Source organism: Triticum urartu, chromosome 1A, assembly GCF_056163025.1.
Source record: "Triticum urartu cultivar PI428250 chromosome 1A, HENAU_Tu73, whole genome shotgun sequence".
Lineage (NCBI taxonomy): Eukaryota > Viridiplantae > Streptophyta > Magnoliopsida > Poales > Poaceae > Triticum > Triticum urartu.
Genome location: NC_141873.1, coordinates 593280583 through 593304864, shown reverse-complemented (window position 1 = coordinate 593304864; position 24282 = coordinate 593280583). Strand labels below are relative to the sequence as shown.

The 24282-nt window shown below is 50.4% G+C and overlaps 1 pseudogene; it reads right to left on the bottom strand.

Moving 5' to 3' along the window:
- Positions 1 to 6990: 6990 nt before the first annotated feature.
- On the bottom strand, positions 6991 to 8100 carry LOC147993257 (uncharacterized; annotated as a pseudogene).
- Between the last annotated feature and the right edge of the window lie 16182 nt (positions 8101 to 24282).

The window sequence follows — 24282 nt, the reverse complement described above, 5'->3', positions numbered from 1 at the left end:
ACTAGAGTAGGGGTACCCTAGTATCCCGAACTTGTGCACGGGCAATCGCAGCATCCCGCGGCAAAGTTTGCCGGGTGACCGCCAAGATCCTCCGCGGCTACTTTGAAGACCATTCAAGAACAAAGTACTCAAACCAAGGCCCCGGCAAGAGGAGCTTGCCGGGAAGGCCAACCAAGGCCCCGGCAAGAGAAGCTGGCCGGGAACAAGACAAGACCCCGGCAAGAGGAGCTTGCCGGGAAGGCCACTCAAGGCATACCAAGAAAGCTTGCCGCGACGCGCCGTGCGTCCCGGCAAGGCCCGGTGAGTGACAAGCTCCCAAACACGACAAGACGACAACCGCGGCAAGGATCTTGCCGCGGGAAACCCCCACTTCGTGCCCGCGCTCCAGCACACCTGCCAACGTGTCGCTCTAGGACTCTCTCAAGCACACGTGGCAGGAGGCCGTGCAGCTAGGGGTGTGCGGTGGCAAGCAGGCGCTGACAAGGTAACCATCGTGGCAAGCAGGCGCTGACAAGATAACCATCGTGGCAAACGGTGGCGTCCCTAGCGGTCAATTTCGGTACTGTTTAAGCGACACAGACGGGCAATTAATGCCCTTGTCCCCTGCCGCCAGGGTTAGGTATGATAACACTGTAACAGGTAGTTGTACCAACCACCACTCTTCCGTTTTTGCCCTTTACCTCCGTTGCCACCTGTGGGTAACCCCTTGAGCATATAAAAGGAGGCCCGTGTGCAACGGAGAGGGGGGTTAGCTAGTTCGAACCCTCACGCTCGGTCTTGCCAGCCGCCGGTGTGCACTGTAGCACTCCGCGCTCCCGAGCTAGAAATCAATACAAACCACAAAGCAGGAGTAGGGTTTTACGCATCCGTGCGGCCCGAACCTGGGTAAATCGCTCGCGTGCTCCGCCTCGATCTGCTCTTTGCGCGACCTCCGCCCCCACCGAACCGAAAGGGACCCGGTCCGCCGGTCCCATAGGTGCCCGTGGATCAGCAACCCCGGCAGGTGGCTTGCATTTTATTTGTTTCCCTACAAATTGCTTCTTCAAAGATGACCAGACCGCACAAACAGTGCCCATGCCTTCCACTTGTTCTCTAATTTTGGTTCCATACTTCCCAACATCCATACTAGTACTTCATCATTGATTTGTTTCCTGCATGCACCGCCTTTCTCCAAACTTTCTTCATTGCCAACAAGTAAATAATCATAGTCATTGTTGCTCAAAATCAATTTGGCATGGCATGCCCAACTGATGTAGTCACCAGGTCCTGATAGTCGGACTGAATTTGGCTCAAGTGTATTCTTAACTGGCTCAGGAGTAGCCTTTGATTGCTGCTGGTGCACAAGCAGTTTGCTAAATATTTCATACATCTTATTAACACTAGAATCCCCTGTTTTTTCTTTACTTGGATCTCCCATGGTTCAGTGAGCAAGAATATATTCCAACACTAGTACTTGGTTCTTCTTCTCAAACACATGCAACACACAGAGGAACCAACTAGTACAGGTCAACAATGTGCCAAAGAGAGGAACCAACCAGTTTTCCGTTTCGACAATTTTTTAAAAGCACAAAATTCCAAAGGGAAATGGAGTTTTTGGGCGTTTTAGACGTTTTTTAGACGTTTTTAGCGTTTAGTGCTAGGGTTTAGATTTCAGGGTTTAGGGTTTGGTTTTATGGTTTAAACCCTTAGTTTTTACTGTTTAGCATAGAGTTTCCGACGTTTTAAGTTTCGGGTTTAGGGTTTAGGACAATTTTTGAAATGACAAAATTGTAAAAGGAAACAAAGAGATGCTCTAATTTATGTTTTTTTGAATTTTGGTTAAATCTTGTCAAACCGGTCAAACAACTGATTCAAGAAATATAGAGTGTTACTAAATAATTACGCAATACTATTAGCGTTACTAAATAAATATCTCAGTTTTTTTGAATTTTGGCCAAATCTGGTCAAACTGTGGTCAAACTATGGTCAAACTACTTATTCAAGAAATGTTAGTGTTACTACATATTTACGATGAAATGTGTGACTTCATGCTCAAGCTAAACTACTGAGGGTTAATAGGATTCACAGCTTACTTTTGTCAGGAAAACAAAAAGTGCAGACTTGGAATGTAGGGGGAATAGAACTCCGAAGTTAAGCGTGCTCAGGCTGGGGGAGTGAGAGGATGGGTGACCGGCCGGGAAGTCAGGCGATTTGGAATGAGTGATCCACACTTGAGCAGTTAAGAGAGGTGATTAGAGACTAAATTATCAAATAATTCAGGGAAATTAAAAATCGAAAAAAAAATCGAAAAAAATTTCCAAAATTTTCAAAAAAAAATTCAAAAAAAACATTTAGTACCGGTTGGTAACACCAACCGGTACTAAAGGTCCCCCATACCAGGGCGCGAGCTCATGCCACGTGGTGGCACTTTAGCGCCGGTTCGTGCCGAACCGGTACTAAAGGGGGGGGCCTTTAGTGACCACCCTTTAGTGCCGGTTATAGAACTGGCACTAAAGGCCCTTACGAACCAGCGCTAAAGCTCCGTTTTCTACTAGTGAATGGGGATTGCCTAAACCCATAGCATCAAAGGAATTCACTAGGTTCACCTAAAATATTTTCAGTAAATCCAAATTGCTTTCAAAAATGCTCATCATTTATGGAAAATGCTGTAAACTGTACCAGAGGTGATGCACATATTTCCATGACACATTTGGGTTCTGAATTAAATCATACATTTTTCCATGACCCCCCTTTCCTTCTCTTCTCTCCCTCTCCTTCCTTCCCCCTTCCTCCTCCTAGTTGGACTAGGAAAGGGGGAGTCCTACTCCTACTTGGAGGAGGACTCCTCCCCTCCTTGGCACGCCTCCAAGGGCCGGCCGGACTCCCCCCTTGCTCCTTTATATACGAGGGCAGGGGCACCCTAGAACACACAAGTTGATCATTGATCCCTTAGCCGTGTGCGGTGCCCTCTCCACCATAGTCCTCCTCGGTCATATCGTCATAGTGCTTAGGCGAAGCCCTGCGCCGGTAGCTTCATCATCACCGTCATCACGCCGTCGTGCTTACGAAACTCTCCCTCGACACTTAGCTAGATCAAGAGTTCGTGGGACATCACCGAGCTGAACATGTGCAGATCACGGAGGTGCCGTACTTCGGGTACTAGGATCGGTCGGATCGTGAAGATGTACGACTACATCAACCGCGTTGTCATAATGCTTCTGCTTATGGTCTACGTGGGTACGTGTACAACACTCGTCCCCTCTCATTACTATGCATCACCATGATAGATCTTGCGTGTGCGTAGGATTCTTTTTTGAAATTACTACGTTCCCCAACATGTACAACCCTAGGCCCCTCTGGTGTCTATATAAACTGGAGGTTCTAGTCCGTAGAGGCTATCAGAATTCATATAGGCTAGACATCTAGGGTTTAGCCATTACGATCTCGAGGTAGATCGACTCTTGTAACCCCTATACTCATTAAATACAATCAAGCGGGACGTAGGGTTTTACCTCCATTAAGACGGCCCGAACCTGGCTAAACGTTGTGTCTCCTGTATCCCTTGTTACCTTCGATCCTCAGACGCACAGTTCGGGACCCCCTACACGAGATCGGCCAGTTTTGACACCGACACTCCTGTCATGTGGGTAGTAGCTCCAGTATCAATTATCCATGATTTTGACTAGGCTTGGTGTGATTCCATACCTTGGGTGATGGCATTAAAGATAGAATCAACTTTGGAGGAACCTTGGGATGACGATGAGCCTTCGGAGAGTTTGAGCTTGGATTTGAAATCCTCAAGAGCTTGCATGTCTACCACAGGTAGTTCCCCTGCAGATGCATTATAATTAGCTTGTCTTTTGTTTTAACCCCGAGCTCCACCTAGCTGAGATCTCCCTTTATCCCACCAAGGTGGATAACCATGCAACTCAAAGCACTCACCCTTGGTGTGTCCTTTTCTCTTGCAATGGTCACACAGCAATTTGCTTTTATCCACCTTACCAAAAGAATTTGTAGCATGACAAGGTTGTATGGATAATGCAACACGAGCATCTGCATGCTCCTGACCATCCTCCTTCTGTTTTGCCAAACGAGTCTCCTCCTCATTCATGCTAGAAATAATATCATCAAGACTAGGCCACTCAGGCATTGCAAATATCAAATGACGACCGAGGTTTAGTTCATGGTCTAGGCCATCAAGAAATAGCTTGCTCACAAATGACTCAAACCACACATGACGAATTGCCAAGTCATCCTTGTGAACAGGTTCAAAAGGGTGATGATAATGTAAGTCTCTGTATAATTTTTTTACTTCACCTACATACTCTGTTAAAGATCTTGAGCGCTGCTTCAAATTATTTAACTCATGCATGATATGGGTGGCTTGCATTTTATTTGTTTCCCTACAAATTGCTTCTTCAAAGATGAACAGACCTCACAAACAGTGCCCATGCCTTCCACTTGTTCTCTAATTTTGGTTCCATACTTCCCAACATCCATACTAGTACTTTATCATTGATTTGTTTCCTGCATGCACTGCCTTTCTCCAAATTTTCTTCATTGCCAACAAGTAAATAATCATAGTCATTGGTGCTCAAAATCAATTTGGCATGGCGTGCCCAACTGATGTAGTCACCAGGTCCTGATAGTCGTACTGAATTTGGCTCAAGTGTATTCTTAACTGGCTCAGGAGCAGCCTTTGATTGCTGCTGGTGCTCAAGCAGTTTGCTAAATATTTCATACATCTTATTAACACTAGAATCCCTTGGTTTTTCTTTACTTGGATCTCCCATGGTTCAGTGAGCAAGAATATATTCCAACACTAGTACTTGGTTCTTCTTCTCAAACACATGCAACACAAAGAGGAACCAACTAGTACAGGTCAACAATGTGCCAAAGAGAGGAACCAACCAGTTTTCTGTTTCGACAATTTTTTAAAAGCACAAAATTCCAAAGGGAAAATGGAGTTTTTGGGCGTTTTAGACGCTTTTTAGACGTTTTTAGCGTTTAGTGCTAGGGTTTAGGGTTAGGTTTTATGGTTTAAACCCTTAGTTTTTACTGTTTACCATAGTGTCTCCGACGTTTTATGTCCCGGGTTTAGGGTTTAGGACAATTTTTGAAATGACAAAATTGTAAAAGGAAAAAAAGAGATGCTCTAATTTATGTTTTTTTTGAATTTTGGTTAAATCTTGTCAAACCGGTCAAACAACTGATTCAAGAAATATAGAATGTTACTAAATAATTACGCAATACTATTAGTGTTACTAAATAAGTATCTCAGTTTTTTTGAATTTTGGCCAAATCTGGTCAAACTGTGGTCAAACTATGGTCAAACTACTTATTCAAGAAATATTAGTGTTACTACATAATTACTGTTTTTTAGAATAATAGTTTCAAACTCAAACTATGAAATGTGTGATAGCTTACATTTGTCAGGAAAACAACAAGTGTAGACTTGGAATGTAGGGGGAATAGAACTCCGAAGCTAAGCGTGCTCAGGCTGGGGGAGTGAGAGGATGGGTGACCGGCCGGGAAGTCAGGCGATTTGGAATGAGTGATCCACACTTGAGCAGTTAAGAGAGGTGATTAGAGACTAAATTATCAAATAATTCAGGAAAATTAAAAATAAAAAAAATAAAAAAAATTCCCAAAATTTTCAAAAAAAATTCAAAAAAAAGAACCTTTAGTACCGGTTGGTAATACCAACCGGTACTAAAGGTCCGCCGTACCAGGGCGCGAGCTCACGCCACGTGGTGGCACTTTAGCGCCGGTTCATGCCGAACCGGTACTAAAGGGGAGGGCCTTAGTGACCACCCTTTAGTGCCAGTTATAGAACCGGCACTAAAGGCCCTTACGAACCGGCGCCAAAGCTCCGTTTTCTACTAGTGAATGGGGATTGCCTAAACCCATAGCATCAAAGGAATTCACTAGGTTCTCCTAAAATATTTTCAGTAAATCCAAATTGCTTTCAAAAATGCTCATCATTTATGGAAAATGCTGTAAACATTATCAGAGCTGATGCACATTTTTCCATGACACATTTGGGTTCTGAATAAAATCATACATTTTTCCATGACCCCCCTTTCCTTCTCTTCTCTCCCTCTCCTTCCTTCCCCTTCCTCCTCCTAGTTGGACTAGGAAAGGGGGAGTCCTACTCCTACTAGGAGGAGGACTCCTCCCCTCCTTGGCACGCCTCCAAGGGCCGGCCAGCCTCCCCCCTTGCTCCTTTATATACGAGGGCAGGGGCACCCTAGAACACACATGTTGATCATTGATCCCTTAGCCGTGTGCGGTGCCCTCTCCACCATAATCCACCTCGGTCATATCGTCATAGTGCTTAGGCGAAGCCCTGCGCTGGTAGCTTCATCATCACCGTCATCACGCTGTCGTGCTTACGAAACTCTCCCTCGACATTTAGCTAGATCAGGAGTTCGTGGGACATCACCGAGCTGAATGTGTGCAGATCGCGGAGGTGCCGTACATCCGTACTAGGATCGGTCGGATCATGAAGACGTACGACTACATCAACCGCGTTGTCATAATGCTTCTGCTTATGGTCTACGTGGGTACGTGTACAACACTCTTCCCCTCTCATTGCTATGCATCACCATGATAGATCTTGCTTGTGCGTAGGATTGTTTTTTGAAATTACTACGTTCCCCAACAAGTACAACCCTAGGCCCCTCTGGTGTCTATATAAACTGGAGGGTCTAGTCCGTAGAGGCTATCAGAATTCATATAGGCTAGACATCTAGGGTTTAGCCATTACGATCTCGAGGTAGATCGAGTCTTATAACCCCTATACTCATTAAATACAATCAAGCAGGGCATAGGGTTTTTCCTCCATTAAGAGGGCCCGAACCTAGGTAAACATTGTGTCTCATGTATCCCTTGTTACCTTCGATCCTCAGACGCACAGTTCGGGACCCCCTACACGAGATCGGCCGGTTTTGACACGGACACTCCTGTCATGTGGTTAGTAGCTCCAGTATCAATTATCCATTATTTTGACTAGGCTTGGTGTGATTCCATACCTTGGGTGATGGCATTAAAGATAGAATCAACTTTGGAGGAACCTTGGGATGAAGATGAGCCTTCGGAGAGTTTGAGCTTGGATTTGAAATCCTCAAGAGCTTGCGTGTCTACCACAGGTAGTTCCCCTGCAGATGCATTGTAATTAGCTTGTCTTTTGTATGAACCCCGAGCTCCACCTAGCTGAGATCTCCCTTTATCCCACCAAGGTGGATAACCATGCAACTCAAAACACTCACCCTTGGTGTGTCCTTTTCTCTTGCAATGGTCACAAAGCAATTTGCTTTTACCACCTTACCAAAAGAATTTGTAGCATGACAAGGTTGTATGGATAATGCAGCACGAGCATCTGCATGCTCCTGACCATCCTCCTTTGGTTGTGCCAAACAAGTATCCTCCTCAATCATGCTAGAAATAATATCATCAAGACTAGGCCACTCAGGCATTGTAAATATCAATTGACGACAGAGGTTTAGTTCATGGTCTAGGCCATCAAGAAATAGCTTGCTCACAAATGACTCAAACCACACATGATGAATTGCCAAGTCATCCTTGTGAACAGGTTCAAAAGGGTGATGATAATGTAAGTCTCTGTATAATTTTTTTACTTCACCTGCATACTCTATTATAGATCTTGAGCGCTGCTTCAAATTAGTTAACTCATGCATGATATGGGTGGCTTGCATTTTATTTGTTTCCCTAAAAATTGTTTCTTCAAAGATGACCTGACCTCACAAACAGTGCCCATGCCTTCCACTTGTTCTCTAATTTTGGTTCCATACTTCCCAACATCCATACTAGTACTTTATCATTGATTTGTTTCCTGCATGCACCGCCTTTCTCCAAACTTTCTTCATTGCCAACAAGTAAATAATCATAGTCATTGGTGCTCAAAATCAATTTGGCATGGCGTGCCCAACTGATGTAGTCACCAGGTCCTGATAGTCGGACTGAATTTGGCTCAAGTGTATTCTTAACTGGCTCATGAGCAGCCTTTGATTGCTACTGCTGCTCAAGCAATTTGCTAAATATTTCATACATCTTATTAACACTAGAATCCCCTGTTTTTTCTTTACTTGGATCTCCCATGGTTCAGTGAGCAAGAATATATGCCAACACTAGTACTTGGTTCTTCTTCTCAAACACATGCAACACAAAGAGGAACCAACTAGTACAGGTCAACAATGTGCCAAAGAGAGGAACCAACCAGTTTTCTGTTTCGACAATTTTTTAAAATCACAAAATTCCAAAGGGAAAATGGAGTTTTTGGGCGTTTTACACGTTTTTAGACGTTTTTAGCATTTAGTGCTAGGGTTTAGATTTCAGAGTTTAGGGTTAGGTTTTATGGTTTAAACCCTTAGTGTTTACTGCTTAGCATAGAGTTTCCGACGTTTTAAGTCTCGGGTTTAGGGTTTAGGACAATTTTTGAAATGACAAAATTGTAAAAGGAAAAAAAGATATGCTCTAATTTATGTTTTTTTGAATTTTGGTTAAATCTTGTCAAACCGGTCAAACAACTGATTCAAGAAATATAGAGTGTTACTAAATAATTACGCAATACTATTAGTGTTACTAAATAAGTATCTCAGTTTTTTTGAATTTTGGCCAAATCTGCTCAAACTTTGGTCAAACTACTTATTCAAGAAATATTAGTGTTACTACATAATTACTGTTTTTTAGAATAATATTTTCAAACTCAAACGATGAAATGTGTGACTTCATGGTCAAGCTAAACTACTGAGGGTTAATAGGATTGACAGCTTACATTTGTCAGGAAAACAACAAGTGCAGACTTGGAATGTAGGGGGAATAGAACTCTGAAGTTAAGCGTGCTCAGGCTGGGGGAGTGAGAGGATGGGTGACCGGCCGGGAAGTCAGGCGATTTGGATTGAGTGATCCACACTTGAGCAGTTAAGAGAGCTGATTAGATACTAAATATCAAATAATTCAGGAAAATTAAAAATCGAAAAAAAATCAAAATTTTTTTTTCAAAATTTTCAAAAAAACCCTTTAGTACCGGTTGGTAACACCAACCGGTACTAAAGGTCCCCCATACCAGGGCGTGAGCTCAAGCCACGTGGTGGCACTTTAGCGCCGGTTCGTGCCGAACCGGAACTAAAGGGGGGGGGGCTTTAGTGACCACCCTTTAGTGCCGGTTATGGAACCGGCACTAAAGGCCCTTACGAACCGGCGCTAAAGCTCCGTTTTCTACTAGTGAATGGGGATTGCCTAAACCGATAGCATCAAAGGAATTCACTAGGTTCACCTAAAATATTTTCAATAAATCCAAATGGCTTTCAAAAATGCACATCATTTATGGAAAATGTTGTAAACAGTACCAGAGGTGATGCACATTTTTCCATGACACATTTGGGTTCTGAATTTGTCGGTGTACTAGAGTAGGGGTACCCTAGTATCCCGAACTTGTGCACGGGCAGTCGCAGCATCCCGCGGCAAGGCTTGCCGAGTGACCGCCAATGTCCTCCGTGGTTCCTTTGGAGTCATTCAAGAACAAAGTATCCAAGTCAAGACCCCGGCAAGAGGAGCTTGCCGGGAAGGCCAACCAAGGCACCTCAAGACCCCGGCGAGAGGAGCTTGCCGGGAAGGCCACCCAAGGCACTTCAAGGAACTTGCCGCGACGCGCCACGCGTCCCGGCAAGGCCCGGTGAGCGACAAGCTCCCGGACGCGACAAGACAACAACCGCGGCAAGGCGCTTGCCGCGGCAAGCCACCACTCTGTGCCCGCGCTCCAGCACATCCACCAACGTGTCGCTCTGGGACCCTTCCAGGCGTGCGTGGCGGGCGGCTGTGCAGGCGAGCGGCGCTGACAAGATTGCCATCGTGGCGAGCGGTGGCGTCCCTGACGGTCCCTTTTGCACTGTTTAGGCGACACAGTCGGGCATTTAATGCCCTCGTCCCCTACCGTCAGGGTTAGGTATGATACACTGTAGCAGGTAGCTGTTCCTACCGCAGCACCTTTCCATTTTTACCCTTTGTCTCTGTTGCCACCTGTCGGTGACCCCTTGAGCATATAAAAGGAGGCCCATGCGCAACGTAGGGGGGGAGGAGAACACGCACGCTCGGTCTCGTTAGCTGCTGGTGTGTACTGTAGCACTCCACGCTCCCGAGCAAGAACTCAATACAAACCACAAAGCAGGAGTAGGGTTTTACGCATCCGTGCGGCCCGAACCTGGGTAAACTGCTCGTGTGCCTCGCCTCGATCCGCTCTTTGCATGACCTTCGCCCCCGCCGAACCGAAAGGGACTCGGTCCGCCGGTCCCATAGGTGTTCGTGGATCAGTCCCCCGACATCTTTGGCGCGCCAGGTAGGGGGCGTCGAGGTTTTGTGAACCAGATCCGGCGTTCACGCGAGCTAGATCTTCATCATCTTCATTGACATGCCGCCGAAGAAGAAGGCTTCGGAGGCAGCTGCTCCGTCCGCCCCACTAACACCAGAGCAAACGGCTGATGGGGCGGACGCCGGCGGAAGAACGGGCGTCGACGAGGGAGCTCACGGTGCTGCCAGGTCCAAGGACAAGGCTGCGCTACCCATCAGCGGCGTAGCCGGCTCCCACAACGACCGGGCGCACTCCAGGACCTCGGCCTCCGTACATGCACCGCGCCCATCTCATGAGGCGCGGGACCGGCAGCGTCATGGTGCTCATAGTACCATGCGTTTGCTGGACCAAGATCCAGCTGGTGGATCTCGGAGTGCTCAAGACCACCATGCACGCCAACCTGCTGGCGCGAGCGAGACACGGTCGCCTGGACGGGATACCGCTCCTTCTAGCATAGTTAGAAGTCCGAGCATATCCCGCTCCTCCCACCGTTTGCCACCACCACCCGCCACTGCAGCAGAAGCTTTGGCGCGAGGTCAACTGCTCCTAGACTACCCTCCGACGGCAGACAAGATCGACGACTAGAGGGCCACCATTCAGAATCTCATCGGCTTCGCCAACGGCGACACTCAGCGGCAGCCGAGCACGTCGCAGCCGCGGCAAGTCAGCCAGGCACGAGCCGATGGCGACAAGACCGGTGGGGGTACAACCACTGTGCACTCTCCGCCCCGAAGGCCAAGATCGCCGACTCACCGGATCCACCTCGACAGCGACTCCACCGCGTCATCAGATCCACGAGCTCGTCGTGATCAGCGCCAAGTTCTTCACGAAGGACAGCAAGAAGATGCTCGTACTCGCACGGAGCGCCAAAGAGAAGCGCGACGTCAATCAGACCAGCGCGCTGGGCCCTCTGTCGACATGCATGCGCCAGGGGAACCAGGCGACTTGCCGTACGCGGTAGGTTGCCCTGCGTTTACTCGTGAGCTGCGGCAAGTCCGGTGGCCCAGCATGAAGAATTTCAAGCCAGACGTACCAGAGAATTACGACGACAAGTCGCATCCGTCGGAGTTCCTCAGCATCTACACCATCGCGGTGCAGGCTACCGGGGGGCGGGACGACAAGATCCTTGCCAACTACTTCCCGCTGGTGCTCAAGCCCAATGTCAGGTCCTGGCTCATGCACTTGCCGGACAACTCCATATCCTCCTGGGCAGACCTATGCCATTAGTTTGTCGGCGCCTTTACAGGCGGCCACAAACCTCATGGCCAAGAGAGTGACCTTCATCTGCTCGCCCAGAAGGAAGGAGAGCCCCTGCGCAAGTACATTCAGAGATTCAGCCGTGTACAGCACAACATCCCAGATGTCCACCCTGCCGCGGTCATCAGCGCGTTTCATCAGAACGTGCGTAACCGCAGGATGCGGGAGGAGATGGCGATGTGCAAGATCAGAGACGTCAGTGAGCTGTATGCCCTGGCCGACAAGTGTGCACATGCTGAAGAAGGGAGGAAACTCCCCGGAGAGAATATAGGAGCAGGAGGATCTGAGAGTGAGGATGCTGCCCCGGCAAAGAAAAACCGGCGGCAGAACAGGAAGAAGAAAGGCAAAGATGTGCTAGTCGTTGAGCAGTCCAGCAACGAAGGTGGCGCCAAGAAAGCCAAAGTTGGTAGCTCCGGCAAGGAAATTGCCGCATGCACCAACTGCCAGGCTGTGGCGGTCGCCGACAAGCAGGACGGCACCGACAAGCAGTACTGCAAGATCCACCGCACCAAGGGTCATGACCTCCAGAGCTGCAAGAAGGTCGAGCAGCTTGTCCAGCACCAAAAGGCTAAGTACGAGCGACGAGACAAGGAGAGGGCCCAAGGAGGCGCTGGAGAATCTGGCAAGAAGCGCGCGGGCCGGGGAGGGCGCCGCGGCAAGGCCAAGCAGCGGCAACGAGACAGACCTCCCCGCGGCCGCGACAAGGATGAAGACGACGACGACGAAGACATGGATGATGTTGAGACTAGTGAGCAGGTGTTCCAGAAAGCCACAGAGGTCTTGTGCGTTGACAGCGGTGCTTCTCTGCATACTTCGCACCGCCAACTCAAGCAGTGGGTGCGGGAAGTCAATACGGCAGAACCACCTGTCGAGTCACGCAAGCTTCTAAAATGGTCCAGCACGCCTATCATCTTTGATATTGAGGACCACCCTGACCGCACAACTGCGGTCGGGTGTTTGCCGATGTTGGTTTCACCAACTATCCGCAACCTCAAGGTCACTAAGATGCTAGTTGACGGCGGGGCCGGCTTGAACCTGATCTCCTCCGCTGTACTCCAGAAACTCCAGGTCCCTGACAGCGAGCTTGAAGAGACCGGCACATTCCAAGGAATCAACCCGGGAAGGAGCAAGCCGAAGGGGAAGGTCACGTTGCCAGTAACATTCGGCAGCGAGCTGAACTTCAGGACTGAGATGGTCACTTTTGACGTTGCCGATATTCCATTGCGTTACAATGGGATACTTGGCTGTCCAGCACTCGCCAAGTTCATGGCAGGCTCTCACTACGCATACAACATGCTGAAGATGCCAGGCCCGATAAGCGTCATCTCTGTCCCCGGTGACAAGAAGGATGCCCTTATCTGCGCCGACAAGATCTACCGGGAAGCGGCAGCCGCAATAGACCGCAAGTCACTTGCCGTTGAAGCTCCCAGGGGGAAGAAGAAGACCAAGTCCGGCAAGAGTTCTAATGCCCACTCCGGCAAGCGCACCTCTTCGGAGTGCTGCGCCGCTGTCGAGGACGCACCATCGAGCTCCACTGGCAAGTGTAAGAAGACAATGGCAGCTCCGCCAGAGACCAAAAAGGTGTCTGCCAAGGAGGACGGCACTGGTGGTACCTTCACCATCAGTGCCACTTTCGACCCTAGATAGGAAAGCGCGCTCATTGCTTTCCTATGGGCGAATGTCGACGTGTTTGCGTGGCAACCGTCTGACATCCCCGGTGTTCCTAGGAAAGTAATTGAGCACCATCTTGCCGTTTGTCCTCATGCGCGACCCGTCAAGCAGAAGGTCAGGAAGCAAGCAGTGCAGCGCCAAGAATTCATTGCAAAAGAGATCAAGAAGTTGGAAGCAGCAGGCCTTGTCAGAGGAGTGCTCCATCCTACGTGGTTGGCCAATCCTGTAGTCGTGCGCAAGCCGAACGGGAAATGGAGACTTTGTATCGATTTTACCGATGTTAACAAAGCTTGTCCCAAAGACCCATTTCCTTTGCCGCGCATTGACCAGATTGTTGACTCCACGGCCGGATGTGACTTGCTTTCATTTCTTGACGCATAATCAGGATACCATCAGATCTTCATGGCAGAAGAGGATGAGGAGAAGACCGCATTTATTACTCCATGTGGCACGTACTGTTTCATACGGATGCCTTTCGGATTAAAAAATGTTGGTTCAACATTTGCAAGAGTAGTCCATGTCGTTCTCGAGCCACAAATACACAGAAATGTGGAAGCCTACATGGATGACATAGTGGTCAAGAGCAAGGACAAGGCAACTCTGATCCAAGATTTAGACGAGACCTTTGCAAATCTGCACAAGATCAGCCTCAAGCTCAACCCCGAGAAGTGTGTGTTTGGAGTCCGAAGCTTCTCGGGTTCTTCGTGTCTCAGCGGGGAATCGAAGCCAATCCCGACAAGATCAAGGCCATTGAGCAGATTGAAGCACCAAAGCGCGTCAAGGATGTACAAAGACTTGCCGGTTGCGTGGCTGCTCTTAGCAGGTTTATCTCTAGGTCTGCTGAGCGCGCCCTGCCGTTTTTCAAATTATTGAAAAAGGTAGGTCCAATGAAATGGACTCCAGAAGCGGAGGCTGCGCTGCAAGACTTAAAGAGATACCTGTCCTCCCCTCCAATACTTGTCGCACCTAAGCCACAAGAGAAGTTGCTGTTGTATAAAGCGGCAACCAATCAAGTGGTTAGTGCTGCGTTAGTAGCGGAGAGGGAGGCAGATGACGAGCCAGCAACCACGGCAGACGCATCCAGCGACAAGCAGGGGGCTTCCCCGGCAAGCTCTGGTCCCGACAAGGATGGTTCAGTTCCCTTCTGCAGGGGGCTAGGTCAAGGTACTCTGGTGTGTAGAAATTGCTTTTCGGCCTTCTCATGGCCTTGAGAAAGCTGCGCCATTACTTCCAAGCACATGAGATCACAGTTGTCACTCACTTTCCGCTGAAGAGGATACTACAGTATCCAGAAGCGACAGGCAGGTTTGTTGAGTGGGCACTGGAAGTGTCAAGCTTTGGCCTCAAGTTTGAAAGTACTTCAACTATCCAAAGAAGAGAATTGGCAGAATTCATAGCAGAATGGACACCAACACCAGATGAAGAAATTCCAGAAATGAGCATCCCCGTCAAGGAAGCGAGCAAAGAGTGGCTGATGTACTTTGATGGTGCTTTTTCACTGCAAGGCGCCGGCGCTGGCGTGCTGCTTGTCGCACCCACCGGAGAGCACCTCAAGTACGTAGTCCAGATGCACTTTCCCAAGGAGCAAGCAACAAACAATACTACAGAGTATGAAGGCTTGCTTGCCGGTCTCAGGATCGCGGTAGACCTTGGGATCAAGAAGCTCATTGTCAGGGGTGACTCGCAGCTTGTCGTCCGCCAAGTGAACAAGAGCTATCAGAGTCCGTTGATGGAAGCCTACGTCGACGAAGTGAGAAAGCTAGAAGAGTACTTTGACGGCCTACAGATGGAGCATGTTCCAAGAGCTCAGAACGCCGTTGCCGATGGCCTATCAAAGTGCGCCGCACTGAAGTTACCTGTGGAACCAGGGATCTTTGTGCTCAAGCTGACTCAACCGTCCGTAACACCATCAACTAGACAGAGCAAGAAGAGGAAGTTGATTTCTGGTGACTATTTGCCGGCAGAGCTTCCCGAAGCCGCCACCAAGAAGGTCCCCAAGATCAACGCCAAGAGTGCTGAGGAGCAGTCTGCTCCGGCAAGCCCTAGGGTTTGTTCCGTCGAAGCACAAGCCCCCAACAAGTTTTGCTCCAGCAAGCTTGCCGGGGAACGTCAAGCTCCGGCAGAGCCGCAGGTGCTCGCCGTAGAAGCGGATGTTCCCGCAGCAGCAGATTTGCCTTTAGTCCTTGTTGTCGAGTCACAAGCTCCAGCATGGGCACAGCAGATTGTCCGTTTCCTTCAGACAGGAGAACTTCCCGAAGAGAAAGAAGAAGCAGAAAGAGTAGCCCGACAGTCAAGTATGTACCAGTTTGTCGACAAGACACTGTACAGAAGAAGACTTAACGGTGTGAAATTGAAGTGTATTCACCGGGAAGACGGACAAAAGCTGTTGGCAGAGATACATGGAGGCATATGTGGGCACCACATTGGCGCAAGAGCACTTGTCGGCAAAGCATTCCGGCAAGGTTTCTTTTGGCCGACAGCCCTCCAGGATGCAACTGCACAAGTAACCAAGTGTGAAGCGTGCCAGTTCCATTCCAAACAGATACACCAACCAGCTCAAGCTCTCTAGACGGTCCCTTTATCCTGGCCATTTTCGGTCTGGGGGCTCAACATCCTCGGCCCCTTTACCCGAGCAGTCGGGGGCTTTGAGTACTTGTACGTTGCAATCGACAAGTTCACAAAGTGGTCGGAAGTGGAACCAGTGAGGAAGGTGACAGCACAATCAGCAGTCAAGTTCTTGAGGTCGATTGTTTGCCGCTTCGGGATCCCTAACAGGATAATCACCGACAACGGTACGCAATTCACGAGCCGCACCTTCATGCAGTACGTCCAAGATCTTGGCGCCAAGGTCTGCTTCGCTTCTGTTGCTCACCCGAGAAGCAACGGTCAAGCGGAGAGGGCAAATGCTGAAGTGATGTGAGGGCTCAAGACCAGAACTTTCGGCAGGCTGCACAAGTGCGGAAAAAACTGGATCGAGGAGCTGCCGGTGGTTCTTTGGTCGATCAGGACGACGCCAAATCGAGCCACTGGCCAGACACCTTTCGCTCTAGTATATGGAGCAGAGGCAGTTCTCCCCACAGAACTCGTATACGGGTCACCTCGAGTGCTCGCTTATGATGAGCTTGAGCAAGAGCAGCTGCGACAAGATGATGCGCTGCTCCTTGAGGAAGACCGTCTTCAGGCTGCTGTACGAGCTGCTCGCTACCAGCAAGCTTTGTGCCGCTACCATAGCCGCAAAGTTAATGCCAGAAGTTTCGAGGAAGGCGACCTTGTTCTTCGGTGTGTTCAGTCCGCCAAGATTTCCAACAAGTTGACGCCGAAGTGGGAAGGCCCTTACCGGGTGAAACGAGTCACTAGGCCTGGCGCTGTCCGCCTTGAGACCGAAGATGCCATTCCGGTAAGCAACTCCTGGAATATTGAGCGTCTTCGTAAGTTTTACCCGTAAGGCACGGTTGCCGGAACCTGTTCCGGCAACCACCTTTTGTACAAGTCTTGCCGTTGTTGCATGTAATCCTTTGTACGAAGCCGGGCGCAGACCCCGTGCATAAGTAAAGCTCATGTGCTCCGCACATCTTGTCAATTTCATGCTTTCTATTTTTTGCATGTGTTATCTGACACTTTGTGCAGCACCTACTCCCCGGTAAGCAATAACGAGCCATAAGGCTCCATATCTTTATTTTCTCTTCTTTCTTTTTTCTAGGAAAGGAAGGTTCCCTCGCCCACATGTTTGCCGGGGGGAAAGGAGAAGATAATGGTATGGACCAGGCGTTGTTCAAGAAAGTTTCGCCTTGCCGAGAAGCAAACAACAGAAAAGCTAAGTTGCCAAAGTTTGAGCAATCAGATTTTTTAAATTTTTAAGTTATCTCCCTTGAACGACCGCACTTTGTATGGAAAACCTGTGCGCGGAGGAACCAACTCGTAGCTAGTTGCGCCCTTATTTTGTTTCGAGTCCACTCAACAACTTAAGTGAGCTACAACTAGTTGCGACAAGGTTTCTTGTCAGTAGCGGCACCGCCAGCAGGCTGCTGACGTTCCGCACTCCGCGCTCGCGGCCAAGGTGCCTGCAACGGCAAGTTCCCAAAACGCTTAGGGCAAAAACATACAAAGGGAGGAATCAAGTAAAGGGAATAACACTGCAATCATTACCCGGAATAGAGTTATATTAAAGATAGCTTGTCGCGGCTCTAACAGTTTGTTTTCATAACATGACAAACAGCGACAAGAAAAGAAGAAACGGGCGGCCTAGTCTACGCGATCGCCTTCGATCCTCTTGATCCCGCTTACCTTGTCCAAAATGGGTGCGACAAGGGTCTTGAGCGCCTCCAGATCAGCATCCGGCGGCACGGTCTTGAGGACGTTGGTGAGGTTGAGGCCCAGATTGCGGAAGGCCACCTTCACCAACACTTTTTGAAGAGCTCCCGCGCAGATCTTGCGTGACTCGTCGGCCAGCTGCTTCGGGATCCTCTCCCGGAGTCGCTGGAGGGCCGTCGCCACGCCTTTGAAGAACAAGACGAGCTTGGCACTGGGTTGGAGGTTCTCGTCGGAGGGATACCCGAGATCCTCCATCCCCAGCTGCGCCAGCTCCCTGTCAATGTCTGCGGCAACATTCACAAGACTCTCCGTCCAGTTCTCCACAGTCTCCTTAAAAGCGTTCTGGGCAGCGGCAGCACTCTCCAGCAGCGCCTTGTCGGCCATGATCTCCTCCTTCAAGGCCACCTCCTGCTCCTTGGCGCCGTCCAGCGTCTTGGTCAAAGCGGTCAGCTTCAACTCAAGATCCGCGTTGGAGTCCTTGGCGGCGCGCTCTTTGCCCTTCTCGGCGAGATCGGCCTCCAGCTGCGCCACCTTCGTCTCCAGCTCCTTCTTGGCGGCTGCGGCGGCTGCGGCAGCATCCTCCGCTTGCTTGAGGGCTTCCGCTGCGCCAACTCGCCCTCCTGCGCAGACAGCTTCTCAGCGGCAAGCCACTGTTGCTCTCTGACTTCAGCCCTCTCGAGGAGGAAGGCCTTCTGCGCTTCGGCGAGCTGCTCCCGCTCCTCCGCCAGGGACCGGAGGGCTTCCTGGTGGAAACCCCCGAGCTCCTCCGCGCGCTTCTCGATGTCTGCTCCCGCCTTCGCGACAAGCGCCTCGCGGGATTCCAGCTTGGCTTGCCGCGCGCGGTAGAGCGACAACAACTTCCGCAGCAGCCGCTCTTCCTCGGGCTCGTTGCTGCTACTGCTCGGCGCGTCAACCAGCGTCAGCCCAGCAGAGGCGAGCACCTCCCCGTCGAAGATCTCTCCCTCGACCGGCGCACTGGAGCTTGACGCCCAGGGGAGGTTGATGAAGACGCCATCGCCGGCCTTCAAGTAGACGCCTGGCTGGGGCTCTTCGGAGCCTGGCGCTGCGGCAGCGGCGGATGGGTCGGCGGTCGACGTAGCGCCTGGCGCTCCTGCAGCCTCAGGGCCGTCAGTGCGATCGCCAGACCCCTCGCCAGTTGCTGCAGCGGCATCCTTGGCAGCCTCTGCGCCGGCGAGATCGTCAGCACCGACTGCTTCTTCGGCGACAACCTCAGTCTCCATCGGCTCCGTAGCAGATGGGTCTGACAGCTGGAAAAGGGAGAAGAGTCAAGCAAAAACCCAAGAAGATCAAAAGAAGAAGAACCCAAGGGAAGTCTTGCAGCGAAAGGATTACCTGTGCCGGGCTCTGCAGTCGTGGTCTCCGCCGCCGGGGGGCCGCTGGTGCTGTCCCTTGCCGGAGACCTCTCCCTTACCGGATAATTCTCCCTTGCCGGCGGAGTCTCCCTTGGCGTTTCGGGGGCGGCCTCCGGGCGCTCCTGGTGAGGTTGCTCTGCTCCTACACAAACCAACAGTCAGATATCAGCAAAGACAGAGTATCCATGCACACCTCATAGCGGAAAGCAAACCATATACTCACGCTGGGGGCTGCTCTGGAGAAAAGTTGCCGGGTCCGGCAAGGTTGTCTCGGGCGCACCCCTTGCTGTCGCAGTGGGTTCGTCCTCGATGACGATCACCGGGACCTTGGCTCTCTTCGCTGCTCTCTGGGTCAGAGTCCTAAAAAGGAACAAGTTCAGAGTAAAGCAAATGAGATACGAGACAAAACAGCAAGGATTGAAGAACTGCAAGTACAACAAGAGAATCTTACTCTTCTTCTTCTTCCTCGTCGGAGCTGAACACGGAGAAGTCGAAGTCCGGCTCATGTCCGGCGCGAGGAGGCGGAGGAGAGGTTTCCCTTGGCCGCTTGGCGGGAACAGTGGCGGTGGTCTTTGACGACCCCGCTCCGGCTGCCACCGCGGCGTGAGAAGCGGCAGGAGCAGAAGCGGTGGTCCGAGAGGGCCCCGCTCCAGTTGCCGTCGCAGCGTGAGGTGCTCCTGCGGCAACATTGCTTGCCGCGGTGGAGCGTGTCGCGCGGCGCGGCGGCTGTTGACTCGCTTGCCGCTCCACTACGTCCCCGGCCTTGCGGAGACGCCTTCTTGGTGCAGATGGAGGCTCTGCTTGCGGCAAGCTGTCCGAAGATGAGGTGGAAGACGAGTCGATCTCCAGCGAGCCGCTCGTATCCTTGGCGGGCTCGCTCGACCCGGCGCCATGCCCGGCAAGTTCTTTCTCGCCGACGCGCTCCTCTCGCTCGGCACGGCTTCCCGCCTCTGCTGCATTTGCCTCCTCCACGGTGAATCCAAATTCGCCTGTGGCTGCGGCTGCTACCGCCTCTTCCAGCCTAGTGGCGATGTGTGTCATCTCCTCGTCGGTGGTGTCGCGGGTAAGGCCATCCTTCTCGTCGGGGCGGATCGGCACTTCTACCAGGCCATCAAAGAATTGCTGCACGACGTCATCCGCAGGCTCTTGCCAAGTTGGGACAATCCCGTGCGAGTCGCACAGCGGCATCATTGCACGGATGCGGTCGAGCGCAGAGTTGTTGCACAGCGGAACGACACCCCCCGGCAACCTGAATACTTCGAGATGTTGAGGGTCATACTTGAACAGCTCCTGGAGCATCGCGTTGAGCTCCAGAATAGTGAAGTTGAAGTTGAGGCCCGGCCGCAACCTCATGATGTCCGCCGCATTCTTGAACTCCCAGGCGGGTCTCCCCCGTTCCTGCAGGGGGGGCGATGCGGCGACGAAGAAAATCTGCACCAACAGCGCCTGCAGTGAGCCCGGCAAGCCTGAGGCGCAGGATCCGGGTGACAGCAATCTTCAGCCTGTCGTCTTCCGGGGCCACGTCACTCCAGTCGCTGCCGCGTGCTAGTGGGGTTTGGCGCCGGGTGGTAAACGGCTGCGGGTTCTCCTCTTCAATCCAGCACAAGTCTGCTCTCCATTCCTCCCACTTGCCACGGAACTCTCCCTCCAGATAAGTTTCCTTCTTGCCGGCCCTTGAGATCTAGGCGATTCCACCGGATAAAGGCTCTCCTCTCTCTACTCAGGGTATAAAGAAATGGTGAAAGAGGGCTACATTGGGATGGACTCCGACAAAGTTTTCGCAGAGATGTGCGAAAACTGCCATGGTCAGAACGGCATTGGGGGTGAAATCAAGGAGGTGGAACCCGTAGGTGTTCATAATGTTGCAGAAGAACTCAGAGAAGGGCGAGCAGAGCCCGAAGTAGAAGAACAAGGCAAAGAAAGGGTATCCGTTTGGAGCTGTCTTACAAGCGGTGGCTGGAAGTACCTTCGTGCGCGGATGCGCTCGCGTCTCCGTTGACCAGAAGAGATAGTAGTTCTCCCTCAGCTCCCTCGTGCCGAGCTTGGGGGGGAAGACCGCCCGCTCCTTTCGCAGCGCCGCAAGCTGTTGCGCCTCGGTCGACTTCACAGCTTTCCCCTTGTCGGCTTTTGGAGCCATGGCGGAAGTGGTGGAGGAGGTCGACGGCGTTGGTGGTGCCGGTGGCGATGGGGGGCGGAGCACTGCTCTCTTTCGACTTTGGGAATACAAGGGAGCGGCGGAGATTTTCGAGATTGAAGCAGCAACCGGCACATGGGCGAACTACCCCTGTTTCCTCGGCTTATAAAGAGGGAGGGGGCGGACGTTCCGCATTTCCGAATAAAGAAACCCCCCACGATCTCTCCCACGACGCCGCATTCAACGTGTGCCGTTCGGGGAGGGCGCGGTGGATGCGGAGAGAGATACGGCGTAACCTAGGCCGCGCGTTCCCGTGCCCTGTTTCGGGCCTGGCCCAACAGCGCTCGGCACCGTGTATGGCCCAGGCCCGGGGGCTCCTGTCGGTGTACTAGAGTAGGGGTACCCTATGAAGGAAATATGCCCTAGAGGCAATAATAAAGTTATTATTTATTTCTGTATAATCATGATAAATGTTTATTATTCATGCTAGAATTGTATTAACCGGAAACATAATACATGTGTGAATACAAAGACAAACAAAGTGTCACTAGTATGCCTCTACTTGACTAGCTCGTTAATCAAAGATGGTTATGTTTCCTAACCATGAACAAAGTGTTGTTATTTGATTAAAGAGGTCACATCATTAGTTGAATGATGTGATTGACATGACCCATTCCATTAGCTTAGCACCCGATCGTTTAGTATGTTGCTATTGCTTTCTTCATGACTTATACATGTTCCTATGACTATGAGATTATGCAACTCCCGTTTGCCGGAGGAACACTTTGGGTGCTACCAAACGTCACAACGTAACTGGGTGATTATAAAGGAGCATTACAGGTGTCTCCAAAGGTAGATGTTGGGTTGGCGTATTTCGAGATTAGGATTTGTCACTCCGATTGTCGGAGAGGTATCTCTGGGCCCTCTCGGTAATGCACATCACATAAGCCTTGCAAGCATTACAACTAAAGAGTTAGTTGTGAGATGATGTATTACGGAACGAGTAAAGAGACTTGCCGGTAACGAGATTGAACTAGGTATTGGATACCGACGATCGAATCTCGGGCAAGTAACATACCGATGACAAAGGGAACAACGTATGTTGTTATGCGGTCTGACCGATAAAGATCTTCGTAGAATATGTAGGAGCCAATATGGGCATCCAGGTCCCGCTATTGGTTATTGACCGGAGACGTGTCTCGGTCATGTCTACATTGTTCTCGAACCCGTAGGGTCCGCACGCTTAAGGTTACGATGACAGTTATATTATGAGTTTATGCATTTGGATGTACCGAATGTTGTTCGGAGTCCCGGATGTGATCATGGACATGATGAGGAGTCTCGAAATGGTCGAGACATAAAGATTGATATATTGGAAGCCTATGTTTGGATATCGGAAGTGTTCCGGGTGAAATCGGGATTTTACCGGAATACCGAGAGGGTTACCGGAACCCCCCGGGAGCTATATGGGCCATAGTGGGCCTTAGTGGAAAAGAGAAGGGGCTGCCCTAGATGGGCTGCGCGCCTCCCCCTTCCCCTAGTCCTATTAGGACTAGGAGAGGTGGCCGGCCCCCTCCTCCTCTTTTCCCCTTCCGCGAATCCTATTCCGACTAGGATTGGGGGGGGGGGGGAATCCTACTCCCAGAGGGAGTAGGACTCTCCTGCGCCCTCCTCCTTGGCCGCCCAGCCTCCCCCCTCTACTCCTTTATATAAGGAGGCAGGGGGCACCTCTAGACACACAAGTTGATCCACGTGATCTATTCCTTAGCCGTGTGCGGTGCCCCCTGCCACCATATTCCTCGATAGTACTGTAGCGGAGTTTAAGCGAAGCCCTTCCTCTACGTCGTGTCATCGCTTCCGCAGTCGGTCTGCGTTGGGTACGTAGACAACACTCTCCCCCTCGTTGATATGCATCACATGATCTTGCGTGTGCGTAGGAATTTTTTTGAAATTACTACGAAACCCAACAGTGGCATCCGAGCCTAGGTTATTTATGTTGATGTTATATGCACGAGTAGAACACAAGTGAGTTGTGGACGATACAAGTCATACTGCCTACCAGCATGTCATACTTTGGTTCGGCGGTATTGTTGGATGAGACGACCCGGACCAACCTTACGCATACGCTTATGCGAGACCGGTTCCCTCGACGTGCTTTGCACATAGATGGCTTGCGGGCGACTGTCTCTCCAATTTTAGTTGAACCAAGTATGGCTACGCCCGGTCCTTGCGAAGGTTAAAACGGAGTCTATTTGACAAACTATCGTTGTGGTTTTGATGCGTAGGTAAGATTGGTTCTTGCTTAAGCCCGTAGCAGCCACGTAAAACATGCAACAACAAAGTAGAGGACGTCTAACTTGTTTTTGCAGGGCATGTTGTGATGTGATATGGTCAAAACATGATGAAATATAAGTTGTTGTATGAGATGATCATGTTTTGTTATCAGCAACTGGCAAAAGCCTTATGGTTGTCTCTATATTGCATAAGATGCAAGCGCCAAATAATTGCTTTACTTTATCGCTATGCGATAGCAATAGTTGCAAGAGCAATAGTTGGCGAGAAGACCGTGTGACGACACATTGATATAGATCAAGATGATGGAGATCATGGTGTCATGCCGGTGACGATAGAGATCATGACAGTACTTTGGAGATGGAGATCAAAGGCGCAAGATGATGATGGCCATATCATGTCACATATTTTGATTGCATATGATGTTTATCTTTTATACATCTTATTTTGCTCAGTTTGACGGTAGCATTTTAAGATGATCTCTCACTAATTATCAAGAAGTGTTCTCCCTGAGCATGCACCGTTGCCAAAGTTCGTCGTGCCCAGACACCACGTGATGATCGGGTGTGATAAGCTCTACGTCCATCTACAATGGGTGTAAGCCAGTTTTGCACACGCGGAATACTCAGGTTAAACTTGACGAGCCTAGCATATGCAGATATGGCCTCGGAACACGGAGACCGAAAGGTCGAGCGTGAATCATATAGTAGATATGATCAACATAACGATGTTCACCATTGAAAACTACTCCATCTCACGTGATGATCGGTTATGGTTTAGTTGATTTGGATCACGTGATCACTTAGAGGATTAGAGGGATGTCTATCTAAGTGGGAGTTCTTAAGTAATCTGATTAATTGAACTTAAATTTATCATGAACTTAGTCCTGGTAGTAT